The sequence below is a fragment of the Mus pahari genome, chromosome 7 (assembly GCF_900095145.1).
Source record: "Mus pahari chromosome 7, PAHARI_EIJ_v1.1, whole genome shotgun sequence".
In the NCBI taxonomy this organism is placed as follows: Eukaryota; Metazoa; Chordata; class Mammalia; order Rodentia; family Muridae; genus Mus; species Mus pahari.
This window is the reverse complement of record NC_034596.1, coordinates 24,121,568-24,146,371: the sequence shown is the minus strand read 5'-3', so window position 1 is coordinate 24,146,371 and position 24,804 is coordinate 24,121,568. Positions and strand designations below refer to the sequence as shown.

Below are 24,804 nucleotides of genomic sequence, written 5' to 3'. Positions count from 1 at the left end.
TGAATAAAGCTGCTATGAACACAGTAGAGCATGTGTCCTTGTGGTATGATGGAGTATCTTTTGGGTCTGTACCCAGGAGCCATATAGCTGGATCTTCAGGCAGAACTATTTGCAATTTTCAGAGAAGCTGCCAGATTGATTTCCAGAGTGGTGGTACAAGTTGTCAATCCCACCAGCAATGGAGAAATGTTCCCCTTTCTCCACATCCTCACCAGCATGTGCTGTGGCTTGAGTTACTGATCTTAGCCATTCTGATTGGTGTAAGGTGGAGTCTCAGAATCATTTTTGATTTGCATTTCCCTGATGACTAGAGATGTTGAACATGAAGTGCTTCTGAGCCATTCAAGATTCCTCTGCTGAGAATTCTCTGTTTAGCTCTGTACCCCAATTTTTATCGTTTTACTTGGCTTGTTGAAGTCTAACTTCTTGAGTTCTTTAGATGATAGAGAAAGTAAGGAAATTTATGTGAACCTGAAACAAGGCCCGAGAATTACTGTTTGGTTCAGACCAAATCAAAAGACTCTGACCCTCATTTTTTTTTTTTAGAGACCCTAAGTAGCATTGTTTTAGTTACTTTCACTGGGACAAGGTACACTGCAAGGAGCTTTGAGAAGGGAGAATTTATTTGGGGCTCTAGTCCATTATGGTGGGCAAAGCATGACATCAGGAGTGACAGGCCACCCCCAGGAATCCTTCCTCTGGGGAGTCTCTACCTCCTTACCTAAAAGTTCCATAATCTCCCTGCATGGCACCACCAGCTAGAGATGAAGTGTTAAACCTCAGAAGCCTGCGGGGAACACTTCACATTCGGATCACCACAACCACAGACCTGCCAGCTACCATTTCCCTGCGTGCTAGCCATACAGTGAGTTTACGTCCTGTCCCATCATGCAGTGGGTTTATATCCTGTCCCATCATGCTCTTCCCTCCTCTTTCCCGTTTTCAGTGGGTTATCAAAACCACTTTCATGGTCTCTTCTTCAGATACAGACTCTATGCAGAAAGTGACAATATGTATGTGACTCTTCGGGACAACCAGAGAGACTTACCTCTAAGGAAATAAGAAAAGCAGGGTGTGACAGAAGTTGAGTGACACCCATTGAGGACATCTGTCAATCTTCAAGTGTTCTCTAGAGTGAATGCTCTCAAATCGTTTCCTCGAGCCAGGTGAAGGGCTGAGCTTTATACAACTGCTACAGCCAGACCCTAAGCCAGGAGAGCCAAGGCCGTGCAGGAACTTCAGCAGAAGGTTACAGACAAAATGCAAGCAGGAGCCAGGGATTTGAACTCTGAAAAGGGAGCTGGGGAAACTACTCTAGTACTCACTACAGCCAAAAGAGGGCTTTTTCTTCCCACCATCTCTACAGAGACTGGTTCAAGAGCCTGGAACGGGAGGAGCAGCAAGGATTTCAGAGTAGCCAAGAGATGGAAAATCTTCTAACTTCAGACTCCACAGAAAGGCATACCTTCTCTGGGTTCCTGAGATCTCTGTTTTGTTCCATACCTTCTGCCACTACCCTGCCTATGTCTCAAGGGTTGTGCTGGAGTCTCATGTAGCCCTACACAGAGTGCCCAGCCTGGGAGTATCCAATGAGTACTGAACAACTCAATAAAATTATTGGGTAAGTCATCCATTACGGTCATTTACACGGTCAGCTTGACCTCTGAGGCTAGCTATAAATATCAGGCAGAGGCAAAATCCTCAAGGAAAACCTGACTTTTTTTTAAAGTAGAGAACCTTCTTGTGCTTGAACTACCCCAAGTGGTTCAGCAGAGTCCCAGTGAGCCAGCACCCAAGGGACCCACCCAGAGGTTGCTACATCTGACCTATTCAGAAACCAACTGGAACCCTGCTTCTGTGGCAAGTGACAGGAAACTGAGAAGACACACAGGCCTTGTCGAGGTTGGCAGGGAGGGTCCTGTTGAGCCCAGACCTCAGGTTTCTGTTCCTCCCTGCCTGAAGTCTCCCCTGTGAGTCAGGACTCACAGCAAATGCAAGAGGCAGATTATACACAGGGGCTGCTCTGCGAGGAAGCCAGGCTCACATCTGTTCCCCTTTCTCCCCTGGCCCACGGTAAGGAAAGTATTGTTTCCTTCCTCTCGAGCCACTGGATCTTCCAGTGAAGAGCCAGGCCTGGCAAGGCAGGGGGATCCAGGGGGTAAGTCACCTACCTGATCAGGTCACTGTGGTTGAAGCAATATATGAATTATAACCTCATGTCACATCCAAAAGGAAGCTGGCCTCTTCAGGAGCCTTGCCAGGACCTCCTGGTCATGCCAGGCTGTTTGTGTCCCCATGTCCACCTGAGCATGTCCACCTCACTGTGCTTCCCCAAGCCTGTGACTGAAAAGGATGGTGAAAGGCAGTGAGGGCTCAGAACTCTACACCACAAAGCTCAAACTGATGAACTATGCACCAAGAAGACAGGAAGAGGAAAAAGGAGACTAGGTTTTAATTAGAAATTAAATGCAAATTGTTATAAAGAATAATCATCAGGTTATTTAAAAAGCAATTTATAGGTTGCTATCAAAAGCCTCTAGCCCAAGGGACTTCATTCCCTACTAACAGGCTAGAAGAGGCCAGATGAAAAGAAATATTGATCTAGGGATGAACTTGTCAGGCAGAGACCTGCCCTAGAAGGCGTATGCACACACACACACACACACACACACACACACACACACACAGAGAGAGAGAGAGAGAGAGAGAGAGAGAGAGAGAGACCATACACATACAGATATACACATACATACACAAGGCTCAGAGTCCAGGAAGACAGATTCACTGTGGCAAAACTGAAGGGCAAAGATCTTGTTTCATGGTCAATGAGACAAGCAAACTCAGATAGGTTAGGCTATGCATTTGGGAAAAGCAAAGGCAGGCAGACAGACACAAGGGCAAGTGGTTTTGTACCTCAAAATCTTTACAAACCCTCACTTTGGAGCCCTGACTTGTTTACTTACTAATCATGTCATTTAGATGAGTTTCTTCAACCCCTCAGATCCCCTGTCTGCATCTGCAGTGTCCTTGACAGCAGACCTTCCTGCCACATGGCTTTGGGGAGAAGGCAAGAAGACATTCTCACACCCCCCTGCCTTGTTTCGGTGGCTTAGTCAGTTGCTCCAATTTCCTACAGAATGAAGCTCGTGTTTAGCCACGTCCACCCTCCAGCGCTCCTCCTTCAGTGTCACCAGGCAGTCCCACATTCCTAAACCACAAAACACAAGGGACATACCCTGCCTGGAGGACCTAAGGTTCTGGCCTCTGGCCTGCCACCGAGTCACATTGTGAAGACTTTAAATGTCACTTGGAGGAGGGAGATGGGGCTGAATAGCACTGTTATATCTCCAGATCCAGCCAGGCCATTTAATGATCCTCCAGGTAGAGGACAGCCTAGAGTTGCTTCTCCTCTGCTGAGCTGCAGTCCTGGTGAGTTCACGGTATATCTGACTTTTACCAGAGCTTACATTTCCCAGCTCATTGATGCATGGAAAACGTTCATCTTCTTCAAGAGCTCTAGGAAGCCAAGCCAGCAAACCCAAGTTCACCTGGAGGCCTTTCCTCTCTGCTCCCCACCTTGGGCCTCTGTTTTTTGTTTTGGGAGTTATCAACCAGAATGACCACTCATATAAAGGGGCTGTAGTAAATTATTAAAAATCCCAGCCTGGGGTTTCTTTCCTACCTTACACATTTATGTTCCCTTATGTTTTTAAGTAGCCTTAGGCAGCACAATAGTTAGGCAGCTGCCTACCCTTGATGTTGTTAGAATCTGCTTTCCTATCTGTTGGGGTCTCCCACCTCCACTAATCACTCTCCCTCAAAACACCAGCCCCCTATAGGCACATAGGCATACCAGAGAGTTGCTGTGTTTCCACCACCTACCAAGAGGACCACCTCAGATCTCCCAGAATGCAGCATCCATGGACCGCCTACATCAACAGACACTCATCCCCGCCTCGATCCTCAGACCCGCCTATGATCCCTTGGACCCGCCTACAATCGGACCACTGCCGGCAACTTCAAAAGACTAAAAGAGGGGGCTGGGATTTTTCCATGTTACTTAAACAGAGTTCGGTTATTAAACTTCGAGCCTTGACCAGTATGACATTGCCTTGGCTTCAATTTCCTTTCGCAGCCTATTCCCTTTTAGAATATTCCCGCCCTTCAGGACAAACCTAGACCAGAGTGTTTCTGTGGGCGGGAACACTCAAGTCCTATTGATAATCTCAAGTTATTGCTTACTATTTACTATGTTCCATCTGGGCTGTACTTGACTCCAATTGGGCAGCCCTCTTAGGCCACATTCTCCTGGCCCTTAGTCCATGGCGGCTCTCCTTCTCCCTCTTGTGTGTTCTTCTTCTTCCATCCTCGTGGTCCTCTCTCCAAGCCCTTGAAACTTCAACCCCACCTGTGTGTCTTCTGCCCAGCTATTGGCTGTTGGCATCTTTATTTACCAACCATGATTAACTGGGGGGGCGGGGGGGAGGATCACTCATTCCATGCAAAGTGTGGACTATGGGGCACCAGTCTTGGGAATCCCAGATTAGCATTAGAATATAAGCAGCCCTAGGCTTATATCACTACAAGAGGCCCCAAGTGTGGAGATTCCGTGGCTGAGAGGAACTACACTGGGCATTCCCATGAGTCAGGATTTAATAGAGTGAAGGACATTTTCTGGATGGTCCTATAATAGAAAATGAGAATAAACTTCAGAGAAAATGACTCAGAAAGGCCAAAATGAACAACATCCAGTTAAAGCCATCTTCACACCATTTCCACTGTATGGACACATCCCCCAGAACTCCATCTGAAGTGAGATGAGGAACAATGGAGGGGGTCTCTGTTCATGGGGAGTATGAAAATTCAAATCTTTGCCACACATAGTTCCTGGGTTTTTTTGTTTTGTTTTGTTTTGTTTTTCCAACTCTTCCCTTAGGATGTCCAGGACCTGCTACACACCAAGTGGGGAAGGATAGAGTAAGGCCGAGTTCCACAGTCCACATCTTCCCTTGAGGTGTCCAGGCCCTGATGCACACAGGACTGAAAGGATGAAGCAAAGTCTAGAATGGGCGGGTCAGCAGCAGCAGGATTCCAGTTTGGCAGTGAACAGGGAAGGGGGGGGTAGTCTCTGAAGATTGCACTGTTACAGATTTTAGATATTCAAGCTCTTAAAAACACGGCTCTCTTAGGCAATTGTCATCAAAACAGCTTGTGCACATACACTTCATTGTGATGAATCAAGGGCTGTGTGTGTGTGTGTGTGTGTGTGTGTGTGTGTGTGTGTGTGTGTGTGTATACATATACCCTGGAGAGTGGGGATGGGTTCTTCTTAGGGTAAAAGTTTCATTGGCTAAGGTTTAAGGTTCTGGGGATACTTCATTTGCATGGAGAGGTGTTCCAGGAGGTTGAACCTGTAATTTCATCAAGGATTACATAACATTCCTCAGAAGAGTGGAGTTGGGCTTCCCAAATCCGGCAGAGAAGAGGAAGCCCTGTTAAGAAAAGGGCGTCCTCCATTTTGCACAGAGCTATTCAGAGGTGGTAGACCACAGCCTTAGTAGTGAGGTGCAACACAAGCTTCCCATGTCTTTTGCTGTTTCATTTGCTTGAACTGGGGGAAATGATGTCACCTCTCCTCACCTTAGTTTCTTCATCCACGAAATGAGTCTCAGTGAAGAAGCATCTCAGGTTTGGGCCAATTTTGAAGTCCTGAAAATTTTTCACTGACCACTCATGTCTACAGAAATTATCCAAAAAGCTCATAAGCATGGATGAGTGTGTGCCCAGCATGTGAAAGAGGATTCAGAGGTGCCCTGGAGCCTGGCTTAGAGAGAAGGTGGGCTCAACCTTTTCAGCTCTAGGACACTCTAAAGATGGGGTCTTGGGAAGAGAAGCAAAAAGATCAGCAACTGGGGGTGCAGTGGAAATGGAAAACCTCCACGTGGGAATAAACCTGATCTAAGCTTGTAAAGACCAGACCACAATTCCATCTCAGCCTCAGAAGTAGACATGATGGTCAAGAAGATTTGTGACTATTATCAGATCCCTGTTCTGCAGGGGAGGCCAGGTGAGAATACAGAAGCAGGTTCCCAAGGTTCAGGTACCATGAGACTGTCCAAGCCAGTGGATAATGAGTTCAATGTTCCTTCTCGTGTTCTATGAATGTTTCTGAACAGGAAGGAAGCTGGGTGGAGACCAAATTCAATTTTTATATGACTATAAAAGGCGGCCAGGCAAACTCCAGCTTCATCACCCTGTATCAGAAGCCACCAAGGCACCAGGTCACAGTCGACTAGCTCCCTGTTCAGTCCCATTTACTGAAGTCACAAGCAAATGAACTCAGACTCAGAGTGTTCGGTGACTCATGTCAGAGTGTAAATTGAAACTCTACATTTTCCCTATGTGTCATCTAACTCCAGAAGAGACCATAGGGCAAACTTCTCTATGTTGAATGCTATTTGGGCATCCTAAAAGAAAAATTACAAGGTCGAGGTGTCTCAGTAAACACACCTACTCAAAACTTAAACATGGTTCACTCTAAGAAAATGGAATAGAAAGAGGGGGCCACTAAAAACTTTCTGAGGCATACAATTTTTAAAGTGATATATTGATCAGGAATTATCCATAAGCTGGTCACCCATCTCTCAGACTGTGGTTGTATGAATATTACCTTCTAAGTCACATTATGGTGTTGGCAGCTGTCTGTACTATGGGTGCCTATGTATCCCTATCACAGTAGCCATGAAGCCATGAACACCGAGTGTCAGGTTAACATGGAGTCTTCTCCATCAGACGCCAGTGTGCTTGCTCAGCCAGGCTCTTCAGGCCCTACTGGAATAGCCCCACATAGGATGATACACATGTGTGGACAATCACAACTGATAAGTTCCACTAACAGCTGCAGCTCAGAGACTCCTGGACACTGCACTAACAAGAACATCAGCTGAAAAACGGGTCAGTGAGCTCCAGCCGTGCCAGTCTTGGGTTGCTTTACCTCTGAGTCTTCTTTTGACTTTCCCTCCTGGGTTTCTTTCCCTACAATGCTGAGTATGGATGAAGTGTAAGAGTCTCACTTAGCCTCACGTCAGACTTCAGAAGAGAGCACTCACACAGGGAATGAAGCGATGGGCAAGTCTCCAGGTTTCCCTAAGAGGGATCTGAAGTCTGTGCAGGAGACTATACACATGCTAATTTCTCTTTCAGACGTCTAAGGACTACACTGGAAACTTGTACTTAGGTCTACTTTGTTCCAGAAGACTCTCCGTACTGAAGCATTCTGGGAAATGAAATGGCATCCAGAGGCAGAAGCCTTGGGCGAACATTGCCGCAGTGGGAAAGGCAGAGAGGAATGTGGAATGGTAATGCAGAGAGGAATGTGGAATGGTAATGCAGGCCTTTCTTAGAAGTTGCTGACAGAAAAGGGGAGAAGAGAAAAGGGCACAGAGGCTAGAGCCCAACTTCAGGAGGCCTGTTCTCCCTTGGGCTAATTGACCCCTGGGAGCCAGAGCAAGGGGCTTTGACGAGAGATTGTCACCCAGAGAGGATATGTTGTCCTGAAAAGATTGTTGGAGATGGGACTTCAGAAATAGCACCTTGAACCTTGAGAACCTACTGGGCCCTGATCCCTGACTCTCTTGACTAGGGCAATTGCTCTCTCTCTCTCTCTCTCTCTCTCTCTCTCTCTCTCTCTNACTCGCAAAAGCATCTGTGTGCATGTGGCACACACACACACACACACACACACACGAGAGAGAGAGAGAGAGAGAGAGAGAGAGAGAGAGAGAGAACTTAAATAAAAATAGCTAAATTTAAAACATTTTTACTCATTTTGAGTATAGATAGTGGTTTCATGAGATGAAAAAAAAGAATATTGTCACATTGCCTTCTGGATTAGCACATCTGTTTTACAGTAGTTCTGGAAATATTTAACATCCCAGTACCTGCCAGAATACCTGGTTGCAATAAGGTGTTTAGTGTTCAAGGAACAACAGCAAAATGCTACTTAAATATTGTTGGCATTTAGTCTAGGCTCTGCCTCACAGTTACCTGACAACAGCCTTGTGCGCGACTCACTATAAAAGGGACTGCTTGTCCCCTCCTCTCTCTTGCCCTATTGCTCCTGCTCTCTCTCTCTCTCTCTCTCTCTCTCTCTCTCTCTCTCTCTCTCTCTCTCCCCCTCCCTCTTCCTTACCTTCACTCTCTCTTTTCTAGAGGAACATCTTCCTTGGCCCCTCCCCCTCACACCCACCAGGCCTGGCTCTCCCGAATGCCTATCTCACCTTGGCTCTAGCTCTTATCTCACTGTGCAGATTTCCATCTGTTTGGAATGAGGGGTCTCTGAAGCTGAGCATGAATCTAATTGGTGTCTAAGTTCAGTACAGTTCACAGCTGCATCATACTAAAAGCTTAATGAGAAGCTAGGCATGGTGATGCACACCCGTAACCCAGTGCTTAGGAGGCTGAGGATGTCTGGCAAGTATAGTGAGGCTCTAAGTCGAAACCAAAGTTTTCTGAATGAATGAATGAATGAATGAACGAACGAATGATGAGTGATTTACCAAACCTGAAGAAGTAAAGACGACTCAGAAAAGCACTCATCTGCTAGGCACCTGCCAAGGGCCAACTCTGCTGTTAGATGGAGAGTCTTGGGCCTCACAGAATAGGGGGGCAGGAAATGGCCAAGCTTCACCCCTCTGAGAAGGCCCACCACCTCACTTCCAAGCACTTGTTTAATCTCATACATCCCTACTCCAGTCTCTTCTCTGTTCTCTATGTATATGGCAGAACAAGAGAACAGAGCCAACACTGATATGGGTCCCCCTGGCCATTGAGGGCTGTTGCTAGGTTTCAATTGGTAAAACATCAGATTCCCTTCAAGAAAAGGTGGGGAAGCCCATAGAGCCTGATAACTTAGGGGAAGCAGGAATGTTCCCTAAGGTGTGGACTGGTCAGAGCCAGACCAGCTCGCACAGCTATGATCTCACACATAAGCCATGCAGAAGGGACAGGGACAGAACAGCTGCACACGTCGACAAAAGGTAGACGAAAATCCCCACCACAGCAGCCTACTGGATAGAGAGGCTGACACACAACTGGATGTGTGACACACAACTGGATGTGTGACACACAACTGGATGTGAAGCCCCAGGCTCGTGCCAGGGACATCTTTCCTGGGCGACCTTGTCTTCTAGGTGTTAAGTCAGGTTTATGACAACCCAATGAAGAACAATCTAGTGTGGCTCCTAAGTCCCTCCATCACTCTAAGGCGCAGGAGCACAAGGGGCTTCTGCATTTCACTTTCTCAACAGACACAGATTTTAAAAATGAACTTCCTGAGCTCAAACTCTCACGGCCATTAGGTCTGAGACTTTGGGCAAATTTTTTAACTTTTTTTTTTTTTTTTTTTTTCCCGCAGAGTCGCCACGGGCGGGCCTGCGCAGCTCCTTTATTGGCTTTAAGAAGCAAAAAACTTCCTTAGCGCGAGGACCACGAGTGCCAGCACCACGCAGGTGGCCAACAGGGCGGCGATCACGATGGCTGCAATGGCGCCTGGCCCAAGCGATCCTCCGTCCTGGTCCACCCTGGCCGGAGGGGTGCTGTCCTCTGGTGCTGGAGCAGAGGTGGGGAACGGAGGGCCAGAGACAGCAAATTCCTGGTTGTGGCTTGTGCTCTCCAGGGGACCTTCACCGGAGGGCAATTCAATAGGCTCTTTCCACAGGGTGGGATCCGGTTCCTGGGGACCCTCTGATTTCCACATTGCTGTTCATCACTGAAAGAAGTCAGGACTGGAACTCAAGCAGGTCAGGGAGCAGGAGCTGATGCAGAGGCCATGGAGGGATGTTCTTTCTTTCTTTCTTTCTTTCTTTTTTTTTTTATTAGTCAGAAATGATAGTGTATAGTGTACCTCAGCTCCCCATCTGAAACTGGGATGAGGCCAGTACTTCCCCAGCAGAGTTTCCCATGGGGTTAGATGAGGTAAGGCATACATAAGGCACAGAATAGTCTCTGGCCATCAGGCAGCACTGTGTGTACCATACTCACTATTTCTGTGTGAATATAGGTCACAAGGAAAGGTTACATGGCATTTCATTAAGCAAATGACAGGGAAGCACAGTTACCCAGTTAGCAGCCATCTAGTAGACGAAGGTAGGGAACACTTCCTTGTGTAAACCCAGTGGTAGCCAGCATGCAGTAGTGGCAGGTACATGTACAGGTATGGCTACACTCACAGTGGGTATTTATATTGAAGTGGTGACAGTCTTTTGCAAGTAGTAGATAGCTTACCCGCTGAGCTCCAATAAGTAAGAACTAACAAGCCAACATACCTGTGTTTGGAAAGCATATAAGATGCGGGTCTCCTTCTCAGACCCTCCAGCCAGTCCCTTAGTATGACTTGGGGATATAACTCAACATCTCTGGGCATCTGCTTCCTCTTGCAAGGTACCGGGGCTTTCAAACAGAAAGGTCTCGGAGAAGGACGCGACATGTTTCAGTTCAATGACACATGTCGAGCTATGCTGAGTTACTTCCTGGAGTCTCAGAACATCCTTGAGAGTTGGTCAGGCAGGTTTTTGTAGCTAGTCTATTCAAGTGAGGTAAAGATCAGAAGTCACTTGCCCAAGCTTCCAGGGTATATAGCAGAATTAGTGAATAAGTTTAGGTCTCTTGGGCCTTGGTGCCTAGAAGACTCACCACAGCAAGCTTGAGTGGGTGAGCTTAAAGAAGGGAAAGGGGATTACTAAGTTATACAACTAAACAAGCAAGGAAGGGAATCTTTCTTCCGCTCTCTGCCAGTGTGTTGGGCACTTGGCCTCTATGATTGACAGCAATCGGAGTGGTATAGGGGTGGAGTTTTTATGATGCTCAGCCTTGTCTCGGTGGTGGGGGGTTGTGGGTAGGAGGAAGTTGCACTCTGGTGGCTTTGTGTAATAATTCTCCAAGGCTAATAGGATGTTTCTCTCTTCAAACAAATCTGATGTCCTTGTGCCCCATGGCCCTTGGAGCAGATCAGTTACAAAGACAACCTTGCCAAGGCGATCAGGCACATGCCTCCCCTTTGCGATTGACCTTTGGAAGCCTTTGATGTGCTGGCCACTGTCCCCCTCCCGGGGGCCTGTTCTTTTCTGGGCTCAGTTATCAAGTCCATTTTGAAGCAGTATCTTTTGTAAGAGGTTTCTTTGAAAAATAGTCATTTCAAAGAATATTTTCAGTCAACATTTAGACAAGCAGCTGTATGGACATTGAAGTATCGTATCACTTCAGCCATCGGGCTGTCTGCCCGATTGCTAGAGGCAATCCAGGGTTATCATGATCTCCAAAGCCCTGCCTGAGCACAGAGGGACAGTGCAGTAGGTCGGTGTGTGAGGGCACGGCCATTCCTATCTGCCCATTCTCTTGTTTCCTTCATTACAGAAAGACACACTGAGCTCCATGCTGTGCTCCATCCTAGAGAGGAATGAGACAAGTCCTGCCTCGGGGAGGCTTGCAAAACGCAAGGAAGAGCAACACCATTAACACCCTTAAGACAAGCATCCTCTAAAAAAGATGTTCAGAATATATTTGGAGACTCCAAAGGAGAGATGGGCCATCAGTAGAGCTGGAGAAAGATTCCAAGATGGAGACATGAAGAATCAATGGGTCTCTTCTGTCTTGTACCTCTAAAAGGTGGCAGCCAGAGGTGTGCCAAAAAGAAAACACTATCTTGAAGCCCTTCATGCTACATTCCCACTTACTACAGAAAACTTCACACTACTGATAAACACCAAACCGACCTGGCTGAGGAGAGACAGGTGGTAGCATGTCACCTACAAATATGAGGGACAAAGTACCTTCAGGACAACTGATAAAAGTAATACAATAATTGGGAGCAATGGATTTGATTGCTGTATCTGTTGCTTCTAGAATCCAAACTCCATGCAAGTTTTCCAATTGACTTTAAAACTGTGATGTTGATCACTCACCTGTTCCTCAGAGTTCTTAGAGGCCACTGTCCCCTCATGGGCTGACAGCAGCCAGCTTCCTTGCTGTGGTTTCATTACTTGTTCCCACCGTGCCAGTTCCAAATGCCACCCACCCCTTACTGAAATCATCCCCCATTCTTCTATCTAGGTTCCCTGCTATGAAAGTAAAGGCTTCTGCTTCCACCCTGCCCGAGTTCCAATCCCTTCTCTGCAGTATAGTAGTAGTTACCCTGAGCAAATCCTTATATGATTCTTCCATTTTCAGGCCCTCTGGGCTATGTGTGGACCCTTTGTCTCTTCAGCTAAGACCTTGCCACCCATCTTCCCCCCCACACACACACACACACAAACAACCTTCCTAGGATACCCTAGGGCTCCTTTGGCCCGGGTACCTCTTCTTTTTTGGGATTTACCAACTCTACCCTCCTTCAAATGTACTTAGACTTGGCTTCCTTAGGGAGATTTTCCTAGTCACCAAGAAAAGAGACTTCATTTTTTTGTGCCCCCCCCCATCAGATCCTACACACGAGACTTAGAAGTTTCTACAATAGGATCATGACGACCTGGCCTGGCAGTTTAACACTGATCGTGAGGCATGATTCAGACTGCATGAGGATGATCCTAGCTCTGTCATCTGCTAGCTGTGTGTCCTAGAAGCAACTATGCCTCTAGCCTCTGTGAAGGACCGAGGGGTAGAATTAACCTGCATGTGGTTTTGTGACCCTTGGACAACTTCACATGCAATGAGTGCTTAGACAAGTCTCAGGCCCAGAGCAACTATGAAATAACTGACTTGATATCAGTTCCAAGCCCATGCTTGCTCTTATATATGGACAGGGCTGTCTGTTCTATGTCTGCTTGCTTCTGTCTACAAAAGTGTAACAGGTACTAGGCATGCAGTAGGGGCTCAGTATCCCTTCCGGAGTAAGATATCCAAAGGCTAAATAGATTTGTAGAAGGCAAGCTACCAGGCCCTTACTGCTGATGGCATACTGATGAGGTAGCTGATTAGAGAAGGCCTTGATCGGCAGAGCCCCGGGTTCAAGGTGATGGGACCAGGTATTCAGGAGTTATCACAGCAGCAAGAAACCTCCCAGAGGGTCCAGAGGCAGGACCTGGCTTTCTGCAACACACATCTCTAGTCCATCACCCTGTATTGGTCAGCTCCGGCTACTGTAACAAAAATGCTACCTGCTGGACAGTTTAAGTCCTTAGGATTTCGTTCTTGTGGCTCGTTAAGTAGAAAGCTCAGAATCTAAATTGAATGAAGTGAGTTTTGGGTGATAGCGCCCCCTACTTGTTTGTAGCGGGTCACCTGCTTGTCCTCAGACAGCCTTGCTTTGGTAAGTGGGTATAGGGAGAGAACCTAGTACCTCTTCTGAAGACACAAACCCTTCTGATTAAAGCTCCACTCAAGGGCCTCAGTTAACCATAACCTATTCCTTGGAGACTACACCTCCAATACAGCCTACAAGGGGGCTTTACCATAGGAGCTCAGAGGGGAACACAAGCACTCAGTTTGTGGCACCCCCTTGTTCTAGGCGCTCTGGCTCTTCATACAGGAAGAGCAGTCCTGCCCTTACCACTGCTCCTTGGCATGGAGAGCGGAAGAGGGAAAGAGGTTTCTCAGCATGCCAACTCAGCCTTCTGCTCCCAGCCTGGCTGCTAATGGCCACGTTGGTGTGTCCACCACGTCCGTCTGCCACCTGAGAATTTGCTTCTAAACTGGGGACCTTATTAGCTGCTAACGGCTGAGCAGACAAAGAGTGATGAGGCCTTGCAGGAGCTGGCCTTTCCGCTCAAGTCTCCTCTCTGGGGTTTGTTTGGGCCACTGCACACTCTGAATTTTCTACCCAGCTTCATTTCTGTCAAGTAATTATTTACAAATTAGATTCCCAGGGAATACATGAGCCGAAAATGCAAGCATGATATATGTAAATAATAACAAATGGGTTTCCAGGGAACAGCAAACTATCCTCTGACATTAGGGAACTCCGGGACCAGCCCCAGTAACATCCCTCCACCTCAGGGCCTGCAACTAGCTCCAGGTCACTCTGCCTCCAGGGCAGACTTAGGAGGTGGGGGAGGGGAGATCATGGGGGAAACTCATGCTATAAACATGGCTCTCAGATGCTCACTAAACCCAAAGGCTCATGAAGCAAGGTGTTTTTCAAAGTGTCTTCTCAAATCAAAATCCTTGTTTGCCCAATGAAAGTGGGGTTTACCTGTAGTTGTGTTAAAGCTATATAGCAACTACTTGATTTAGAACATCTCTTTTCTATAGAAATGGCTTCGTCTTTGGACATCAGCAGCAAGATGTCACCAAATGGCCACCTTTCTTTCTTCCTCTGAAGGACTTTGGGAATCTGTGCCCAGCTGAAAGATGACTCTTGCCAGCCTCTCTACCTAGAGGACTGGCCCATAACCCTGTAGCCACAGAGGTGCAAGACAGCTCGTATGCAGCTCACAGGAGGTAGCAAAAGGGCTTCCAGGAAAGACACGCAATACAAGCACACAGGAGGAGAACTGAGCTCTTTCCCTCTTCCCCTTTCTTGCTCTCTGCAATTGGAGTGATGTCAGAGCACCCACACAGAGTTCGACCAGGAGCTGACTTTAGGATCTAGGCTAGGATACTTGGGCTGCACCTCCAGAGGAGAGTGTGGTGACTGTGGAGTGGCCCACCCAGACCGCGATGAGCCATACCAGCAGCAAACATGCCCCATTTCTGAACTGCCAGTGCCCACTCACAGTCTCTAAGTCTGGCATGCGCTTGGGGTCCAGACTTTATTTACAGGCAGCACTTTGCTAGTCCCTACCATCCACTCGCTAATTATTCATAACAAAAGCTTCCAAGAGGTAACTCCGTGGTGCAGCATTCCCAATGGAGTTTATATTGTGTCATCAGCCTTGCTGTCATTAAATTCCGAGGGTTCACATCCTGAGCAGAATTTATGAGTGTCAGAGTCAGGAGTGTGGGTTTCGGGTTTCCTTTTTCTTTTTGGAAGACTAGGTATTCTAAAGAGATGTGACTGCAAACGTATACAAACATGTGTGCATAAGGGTGTGTGTCCGTGTGCGTACAAGCATATGCACATATGCAAGTGTGGATGCAGTCTGTGTATGTGTATGCTGTGTGGGTGTATGCATATGTTCACATGTGAGCACATGTGCCTTGTGTATACATGTTTTCATATATGCATGGGTATGCTTGCGTCCATGAGCTTTTCTGGATGCCAGGGTGTTGAAGAAGAATAGACGGTTCGGAGAACATGTGTAAAGCTCTGGAGACAAGTGCAACCAAATTAACATTTTTTTTTATCCAAAGCCCACAGTTCTTCACATTCACATCTCAGGCACTAACTTGTCTGCATTTGAGGGCTGTTAAAAACTCTCACTACCAAAGTGTGTGTGTGTGTGTGTGTGTGTGTGTGTGTGTGTGTGTGTGTGTGTGTGTCTGAGTGTGTGTGTGTCTGAGTATGTATGTGTGTGTGTATGTGTGTGTGTGTGTAGAGGGAGAGTATAATGGCTCAAGTCCATATAATTTTATTATTTCCAATAAAAGCAAAACAAATTTGAAGTGTCTAACTAAATGTGATTGGTTTTTTATGTTTATGTAAGACACAGCACATAATTAGTCTCCCGATCCCCAAACTTAACTTTCTACCATGGCTCCAGTTTCAGCGTGAGATGGAAGACATAGTCATCATGGTATGACAAATCTATTCAGGACGAGAACGTCCTCTCAGGGGAAGGAAAGCCACTCTTTATGTTACTCTGACGTTTCTTATACACTCATCTCACACAGTCATAAATGATAGTCATACTATTTGGAATGAAATAAAAGCCAGTGTTCTGTGCCTAGAAAGCCCACTGACATGTGTACATATAGCACAAACCTGGCAGTCAGAGACCTCATGTGCTTTTCACTTGAACTTCACTTTTTCAGGAGTGTGTTAGTGGCCTCTGCCTGGGAATCTGGGACCTGGATTCTTTTGTCAAAAAAAAAAAAAAAAAAGACAAAAAAAATGACAATAATTAAACCAGGCAGCAGCTGCCCCTAGCAATGTGACAACCTCTCTGCTCCCTGGAATTTGCTGGAATCACCCTGCCTGTGCTCATCCTGTTCGAATTAGCTGCTCCCTCCCTGTGTCGCAGCGATCTGGGCGAGTTCCCATCTATTAGCTGAATTATTCAGATGTTTCCCCACAATGGCACAGCAGTCACATAACCGGCTTCTAAATCATCAGTGAATTACATTATTGACAATCTGAGCAGATTAATTAAGAAATCTGTCGCAGTGACACGATGAGAGCTGGCTCCTTTTCAAGGCAGATCCACACTGTCTTCAAGACAGGCACACCTGATGAGATTCCAGAAGAGAGAAGAGACAGGGTGACCACAGCACCGTGGCTGGGGACACTTCCTCCTGGGTTTGGCAGGGAGGGCTGAGGCAGAAAGTCCCCCCACCCATACCCAGGCCGCTGTCTAGCTGAGTGGACTCAAGTTGAGAGTTGTGCACAGTGTTCTTTGCACAGGGAAGTCTCTTTCAGCATGAGGTTTACCTTCCGGACATATGGTAGTGACATCCCAAGACTGTCTTGGCCCTGTTGTAAGAGGGCACTTGCTCTCTGGGCTCTCAAATACCCGAATGTTTTGAGGGTCTCCCAGAGAGCAAAGCTAGCTCACGACAAACCTTGCTGGTGCCCAGCAAAGAGAAAGCAATTTCTATATTCATCTATTTTTTTTTCTCCCACATAATGAAAGCTTTATTGGTTTTTCCAGAGTCTTGCAACCAAACCCAACATAAACACTAATGAGTAAGTAAATAAACGTTAAAATTCGAATAGCATTCTGTTCAGGCTGATTTAACTAACTTAATTTGAGAAATGGCTTGATAGTCTGCTAGACTGGTCAACAATAATTTTTGCAGACTGACAGGGGATCCTGCATATATTCTAAGATCTAAAAATCTTAAAAAGAAGTTGTACTCAATCCTTGTGGGACCTGGTGGTCTTGGGCTTGTCACCCTGGGCTCAACAACATAAACGGCAACAAAGAGTAAAGATAGGAAGGCTTAGGGAGGTCAGGTATGTTTTTGAGAAATTTCACAGTTCCCAGTGACACTGGCAGCTGGCTCACTTGCCAAGCATGGGCTTTGGGCTCGGGCTAAGGCACCCCTGAGAACATAGTGAAGCAGAGCTCCCAAATAGGGTAGTCAGGGAGGCAGAGCGGGTCGGTCAAAGCAAGGGCAGCAGGAAAGAGATGTTCTGGAAGCATCCTTTGGGATGGGGAAGGACCACGGGAAAAGAGGCAGCACAGAAATGCCCGTGTGCCCAGAGGCAGCAAGTGTCTACACTAGGCCATGTCAGTGGAACCAGAGGAGAGGGATGGTTGCAGTGGTGGCTCTAGCAATGTAACAGGATGATGAGTGACACTGACTGAACCTATCTGTGGGTCTGGCATTGTTCTAGATACTCTGCATGTGTTCATCCACCCAGCATGTCCTTTACTACATGTAGTCGATGGAAGTGAAGCACACGGGGCTTGGGCTCTCTGATTGGACTTCAAGAGCCTCCAGGGATATGTGTCATCCCTGCACAGCCTGAGATGACCATCACACAGATCCACCACCTAGTGAGTCCTGTGCTTCTGATCATCTGAAGATGACAGATAGAAGCCCCTCAACAGTAGTAGTCTCAAGCAAAGCCACTTTATCTCCCCCACCTGCAACTTGCTTAGAGCTGGGATGCATCTCATGACTACTGTCCATCACCATGCCATCTCTCACATCTGATCTAGCAGATCCCAGGACCAAACTTTGTATGAAACAACACTAGAAACAGTGATAGACTTCAGAGGGCTGTCTCCGTAGGTCAGAGGTGAGCCCGACTAATCCACAGGATATGAGCGAGAGCAGATTCAAAGAATGAAGACAAGGGACAAAATCGCATGACACAGGGGACTTGCCTGGTAGTATGGAGCAGAGGAGAGATTGATTGCCTTGCTGGACAGACTGACTCAGACTAGATCCGTGGGACATGACTGGGAACAGAAAGGGAACCAACCCCAGGAGCATCCTTACTCTGTAAAGACCTCATCTCGTGCACCACACCTGCTTTCTGGGGCATTCTGGAGACCCCTGTAGTTCCAGTGACACAGATATCTTTGGTGGACACACCCAGAGCTCTGGAACTCATCTCAGGGGTAGCCCTGAGCGTCAGACAACCTTCCCCGCTGCTCTAACTGTAGTCAGAGCAACATCTCAGGCTAATTTGCCAGGCTGGAACTGTCCTCGTGCCGGTGTTGAATGAAATAGCTCTGAAATGTCTTTTAAGGATTAATATCTGATAATTACCCCCTCCCCCAAATACACACCTGCGTGTTCGAGCACACACACACACACACATACACACACACACACACACACATACACACACACACACACACACACACACACACACACACCCCTAAACCCTGTACTCTGCTGAAAACGTTCCAGGCAAGAAAGGCGACGTTACTGGTAGTGATTTGATTTCTCCTGGATGCTTAGAGTCCATAATGCTATCCCTCCTAACTGCTCAGATCCCCAAGTCCTGATCAGATTGTGTGACAGGGCACACCCACCCCCTCACCCAGATTTGGTTGCTAAAATGTTTCCTCTCTAACAAATTGGAAGAATTTTTAAAAATGAGAAGGGGGGTGCTACTAAAATCTCACAGCCTATATGCAGAAAAAAAAAAATTTAAGACCAGGGGAACAGATTGAAGACCCTCTTGGATAGTGAGATGTTCTGAGTAAGGTAGCCAAGACAGAGGACCCTTAAGGCCTCCCAGGAGCGGGGAAGAGGGCAGAGCTCATCACACAGGAAGCCTGACTTCCATAAGCCCTCCCAAGTATGCACACAGCCTTAAGGCTTTCTGCGGAGGAGACTGGGTCATTTCTTAAGGTACTGGGTTACCATTAGCTTATCTGTAAAGATGATCTCAACCAACACAGGTGATGGTCCCATGTCACTCAAAATGAGATCACCACTACGGTGCATAAATTGGGTATGAATATGATTCCGCACACTTTAGAGCAAAGAATAAATCCTTAGGAATTCATCTGCAATTAGAAGGAAACATTTCCTCCTCCCTAGAGATTTCTGTTTCATGTCTCATGTAACCTGTTTACAACTTGGAGACAAGCTTTGGTCAGCTAGATCTATAAATATGAGAACTGGGGTTCTGTAAGCCTACATGTGGCCTTTGTCTGAAGAACCTGCTTTTGCTTTTTTGTCCATCTCACAGAGCAAACTCAGCAGTTCCCCTAGATAACTACACCCCTCTCTCTCAGGACACCGTTAACAAAGGAATCTTAGACGCCCCCTCCTCAGAACTACTAACTTAGAATCTCCAAGAGATTCATGGGATGAATGCTTATAGAATGTGGCTTTAAAAGAGCTTCCGGCACACAAGTGAACCAGGGGGAGTAAGCCAAGGCTCCAGGCATCCCCACTGACTTCAAAACATGATGGCTTCACAGCTCTCCTCGTTTCCTTGCTTTGTCCTTATTAACATGGTGTAGCTAGCTTCCCAAAGATATTTCTTGGTATAATATAGCTACCACCACCCCTGTCTGTGGTAGAATGGAGGCCAATTATAGTGGTATTGCCCAGAAATATATGACTTTATTTTCATACGCAAGTCAAGACATGAAGGTATCTTTGCATATCTAAACTTGTCAAAGACCAGATTGTTTTTCTGCAATGAACCCCAGAGGGGAATTTCATCCTAATGAATGTTCATGTAGACAATCTCCATTGCCGTATGTAGGCATTTGGATTTAGAGTCCATGGAGAATGCTTACTCTCAGGTCATATAACCTTGGTAGAAAATAGATACAACTGTGCTAACATACTCCATAAACTGGCTGCCTGGTGACTCTGTAGTCATGTTGGTTGTGTGGGTATATGCTAAATTGTTCACACAATGACAGAACTGCCTAGTGATGCATTTCTCAGAATGTCTACCCATCACTAGGTGACACGTGCCCATCTGTGGGGCACACAGACAAATACAGAGGAAAGACAAGGTGATCCTTAAACTTGATTGTCAGCTTGATTGAATGCGGAGACTCTTGAATTCATAGAGTATAGTTTGGACATGTCTGTGAGGTCATTTACAAGGTCACTGATGAGGAGGACAGCAACCAAAAGGAAAAGATACCACCAGCACCACCAGCACCACCACTACCACCAGCACCACCACCAGCACCAGCACCACCACCACCACCACCACCACCCTTGATGTGACCAGCACCACTCAGTAAGTCAGGAACCCAGGAAAATCAAAAGTAAGGGGAGGAAGGAGGTGATCACAGGGAAAGCCCACTCTTCCCAGATGGTTGTGTCTGTGGCTGATCCCGTCTCCCACAGACCTCAGAAATCAACTTCTATAGGCTTTCCACAAAGACTCAGCCCAGCAACTCTTTGGGAACACTCCACCTAGGCTTCTAGGCTTCCAGCCCTGGACAAGGGGCTGCATCTTAGTTGGTCTGGTTATGTGACTTACAATCTATTGGCCTGAGCAATTTCTAGGTTCTTTAGTTCTCCAGTGTGTCAAAGCCACTGTGGGACTACCTGTCCCCATCATGTAAGTCAAGCAAATAATAATGTGTGTGCATATGTGGTTCTTTTCCTCTAGTCAGCCCTGACTAAAACAATGGGTATGTAACTTATGACTGAATTGCAAAAATGGGTGAGTCACTACTTTCTTATTGTCTTATTTCCAGATTTTCTGTAACTACCATTTGCTAATTTGATAAACACAAATGCAGTCATTTGAATAAAGTGATCATCAATACAAATGGTTAACAGGAAGCCATAGCTTTTAGAAACCTGATGGTGGACAAGCCATGGCCGTGGGAAGCATGGCTCAGCCCCACTTCCCCAGTGCTGGGATTAGAAGATGCTGTCCCACCTGGCTTTTTATATAGGGTCTAGGACTTTAGGGGTCAATCTCAGATGTTCATGATTGCACTGTAGTTTGAATGAGAATGGATATGAATATATATAAATATATATGTCTTTGGTCCCAGTTGTTGGAACTCTTTGGGAAAGATTAAGAAGTATGCCCTTATTGAAGGAGGGGTGTCACTGGAGTGGGCTTTGAGGTTTCAAAATCCCAGCGCCCCTCTCCTTCTCTCCTTCTCTCTCTCTCTCCCCCTCTCTCTGCTCCCCCAATGCCCTGTGCCTGTAGATCAGATATAAGCACTCATCTACTTCTTTGTTTTAGAACATTTTTATTCTTATTTTTGATGTTATAATTACAGTATTTTCCACTTCCCTTCCCTCCCTCCGAATCCTCTTGATCTTTTTCAAATTCATGACCTCTTTTTTATTAACTATTATTACATGCATATATGTTTATATATATTCCTAAATATAACTTGATCATTCTGTATAATTTCTCCAGTGCCATGCCTGTCTGCCTGCTTCCATGCTTCCCACCACGATAGTCAAAGACTCACTCTCTGGAACTGTAAGCAAGCCCCCAGTTAAATGCTTTCTTTTATGAATTGCCTTGGTCATAGTGTCTCTTCACAGCAGAAGAAAAATAACTTAAGACATGTGGCAAACATTTCACCAACTGAGCTATCTTCTCAGCCCCCTCTGATCCTATTTAATATAAAGTGATAGACTTTTTACTCCGACCGGGAGATCCTTCAACAGGAACACTGTGTGCTAAAAAGCATATAGACCTTGGGATCTTGTCTTTGGTCTTTATCATCTCCGTCTATCTGACTGAAACACATTTTCCCTCAGCAAGCTTCATCTGTTCAGAAAAGCTAAAACATGACCATGTCAAATTATAACAAGTCTTTATATTAATTATTATTACTCCATAAAGTTGCTGTGTAAAATGCTTTCTAACCCCACACTACAAATTATAGCAAAACATTGTGCGGAGCCTCTTAATTTACAATAAAAAAAAATATGCGGTTCCAGACATGAAGTCTTCCCACTTCTGTTGATTCTATAACTGAAAAACAAGAGCTTCATTATTAAGTGGTATTGATGAGCCCCAGAGTGGTCATGTTTGTCAATTTCATTAACCTTTCAAATTAGGTATTCAGAATGTGTTAATGACAGTATAACAGTCCATTACATTATTCAATGTAATTTCATGGATATTATGTATAGCTGGTAACATTAGATCTCTTGCCTTTACAGCTGTTAGAAAACATTATGTTTTCCAAGACCATCAGGGATGTGTGAATACCAAACAGCTAAATCCACAACTCAAATAATGGCCCCTGCCCAGCTCTGAATCCAGACCAGGGAGTGACTACAACCCCTGAGGACAGGGTTTGTTCCCTTTGGGGTGCTAGAAAACAGTAGAGAATCAAAAAAAGAGGCTTGAGAATCCATTTCATTAAATCCCCTTCAGACTAGCACTGAAATTAATTACTGCTTAGCAAATATCCATAACCCATCCCCTTGGAACAGAGCACATTTGCTTTCAGTGACTGTGGGATGGGACGCTCGCTCATCCTAGCCAATGAGATGCAAGGAGACAATGAGATGAGGATTATAACTGTGTTCTCTTAGTTGCTTTGTCCTTCTGTGCTCCTGTGGCTCCTTGTTATAATAGTGACCCACCTCCTCTTTAGTGTAGGCTCTAGCATGAGACCTTTGAAGCAAGTTTGAGTCCCACCCAGACCTGGATTCAAGCCCACTCACACCTACTAGAAACAGCATAACTTCAGTTCCAGACCCATCACCGCGAAGCATAAATATTTATCACAAGCACTGAGAATTCCAAATTGCTTGTTACACAGTATTATCAGGGCAATACAGACTGTTACAATGGTAGAATTGATTCACTTTTCTAGCTGATCACTGCTTTCCTGTAGAGTAACAAAATGTTCTGAGGTTTGATTTTTTTTGATACTAAAATTTTGCCCCTTTCATTAAAATCATGGTATTGACACCAAATGGCCACATGTATATCTCTTAATGTTTTGTGTACACTCCGTTTTTTTTTTATAATTCATTTGTGTACTGGCTAGTTTTGTGTCAACTTGACACAGCTGGAGTTATCACAGAGAAAGGAGCTTCAGTTGGGGAAATGCCTCCAGGAGATCCAGCTATAAGGCATTTTCTCAATTAGTGATCAAGGTGGGAGGTCCCCTTTGTGGGTGGTGCCATCTCTGGGCTGGTAGTCTTGGGTTCTATAAGAGAGCAGGCTGAGCAAGCCAGGGGAGGCAAGCCAGTAAAGAACATCCCTCCATGGCCTCTGCATCAGCTCCTGCTTTCTGACCTGTTTGAGTTCCAGTCCTGCATCCTTTGGTGATCAACAGCAGTATGGAAATGTAAGCTGAATAAACCCTTTCCTCCCCGACTTGCTTCTTGGTCATGATGTTTTGTGCAGGAATAGAAACTCTAAGACAATTTGGCAAGTCAGTCATTCATTCACATAAATACACTGCAGTTCTTTCCAGGTTCCAGACATTATTCTGATCAAGGAAGAAAAAATCGTTCATACAATAGACAAAGGGTACTTAATACCAAGGATTTACAGCTTATAAACACCTGCTGTATTCACATCTTTAAGCTGGAAAACTAAACTAGACTATGCTTGCTGAAGTACTAGAGTCATTAGCAACATTGAGAAATTTGATTTTACCCCCAGAATCTTTTTCAGGTAACATGTAGCCCAACTTTTAAAAGATCCATAAGTCAAAGCGTGTAGCTTCACGTCTACTTAAAGGAAAATGGAAACTTGTCTGTGTCAGGATTTGGAATTACATCTTCTGACCTTAGCAAGAGTACAAAATCCCTTGTCTCATCCTTTGCCAAACAGAAAGTATAAACGTTTCCTTTTCTGTTTCTTCTAATTTGTTTATAATCTTCCAATGTATGTATGAATTGATGCTAATTCCCCCACTTTGGCAATTTTGTAATAACAGATTTAATACGAAGGCATTTAGGCACTGGTGAGATGGTTTAGTCAGTTAAACAAAGTTAAGGACTGTTAGGACGATGAGGAAAAGTCCACTCTTGCTCCCCGAAAGTCACAGCCATGTGCAGAAGCCAGGCCAAGCAGCGGGGTCAGGTTAATTCACAAATCTGAGAGTCTGGATGGAGCAATCTGTCCAAGAGAACCAAAGTTTCTAGGGCACTTCAAATTTCAGATTCCAGAGTAGCTAGTGTGACCAGGCTGTCCACACTCTTGACATTGTGGGACAGAGTCAGTTAACACCCTACAGCTGTTAGGCCATGGGGGTGATCTCTCGCTGATCTTCTGCAGGAACCTTTGGATTCCTCCAACAACTCCAGCCCCCTTCCATCCTCAAGACAGATTAGCATATAGGGCTGTGTGAGCTCGGTCCTCCCACCCTGCTATGTGACACAGGTTACTCCTAGGAAAGAGAGCTGTGGATTACAGGTGGGCAAGTGCTGGTGCACTGCCTCCTCTGCCCCTTGTTGTACACATGGCTGAGTTCCAGCCCAGCTCCCCCACCTCAGTCTACTCACCTATGAAATGGGTAAATGTCCAGTTCAGCCCTATACTAATCCGTCTCGAAAACTGAAAGCTGAGGTTAATGGAGGAGTCCAACAGCCCTGTAGAAAGTCAGGAAAAGCCCATACCCATGGTCTCAAAGTCTGTCCGCTGCTTCACACTTGAGGAAAACAGACCAGGCTGTTGAAGACTCTTCTTGCTCTATTCAAAAGGGACACTCCTTAAGACCATTCAGTGATACCAGCAAAGAAAGGAAGAGAGGGGGGAGAGAGAGAGGGAGGGAGAGAGAGAGAGAGAGGGAGAGAGAGAGAGAGAGAGAGAGAGAGAGAGAGAGAGAG

At 46.0% G+C, this 24,804-nt stretch overlaps 1 long non-coding RNA gene across 1 annotated transcript in view; it reads right to left on the bottom strand.

Annotated features, from left to right (window-relative positions):
* Positions 1-4,922: 4,922 nt before the first annotated feature.
* The window catches only part of LOC110324983, a 73,383-nt gene continuing 53,501 nt past the window's right edge, over positions 4,923-24,804 (bottom strand). Inside the window, exons 3-4 of the long non-coding RNA XR_002380709.1 lie at positions 15,857-15,949; positions 4,923-6,467 (exon numbers count right to left, since the gene is read on the bottom strand). This is a non-coding gene — a long non-coding RNA (uncharacterized LOC110324983). The remainder of the gene's footprint in view (positions 6,468-15,856; positions 15,950-24,804) is intronic.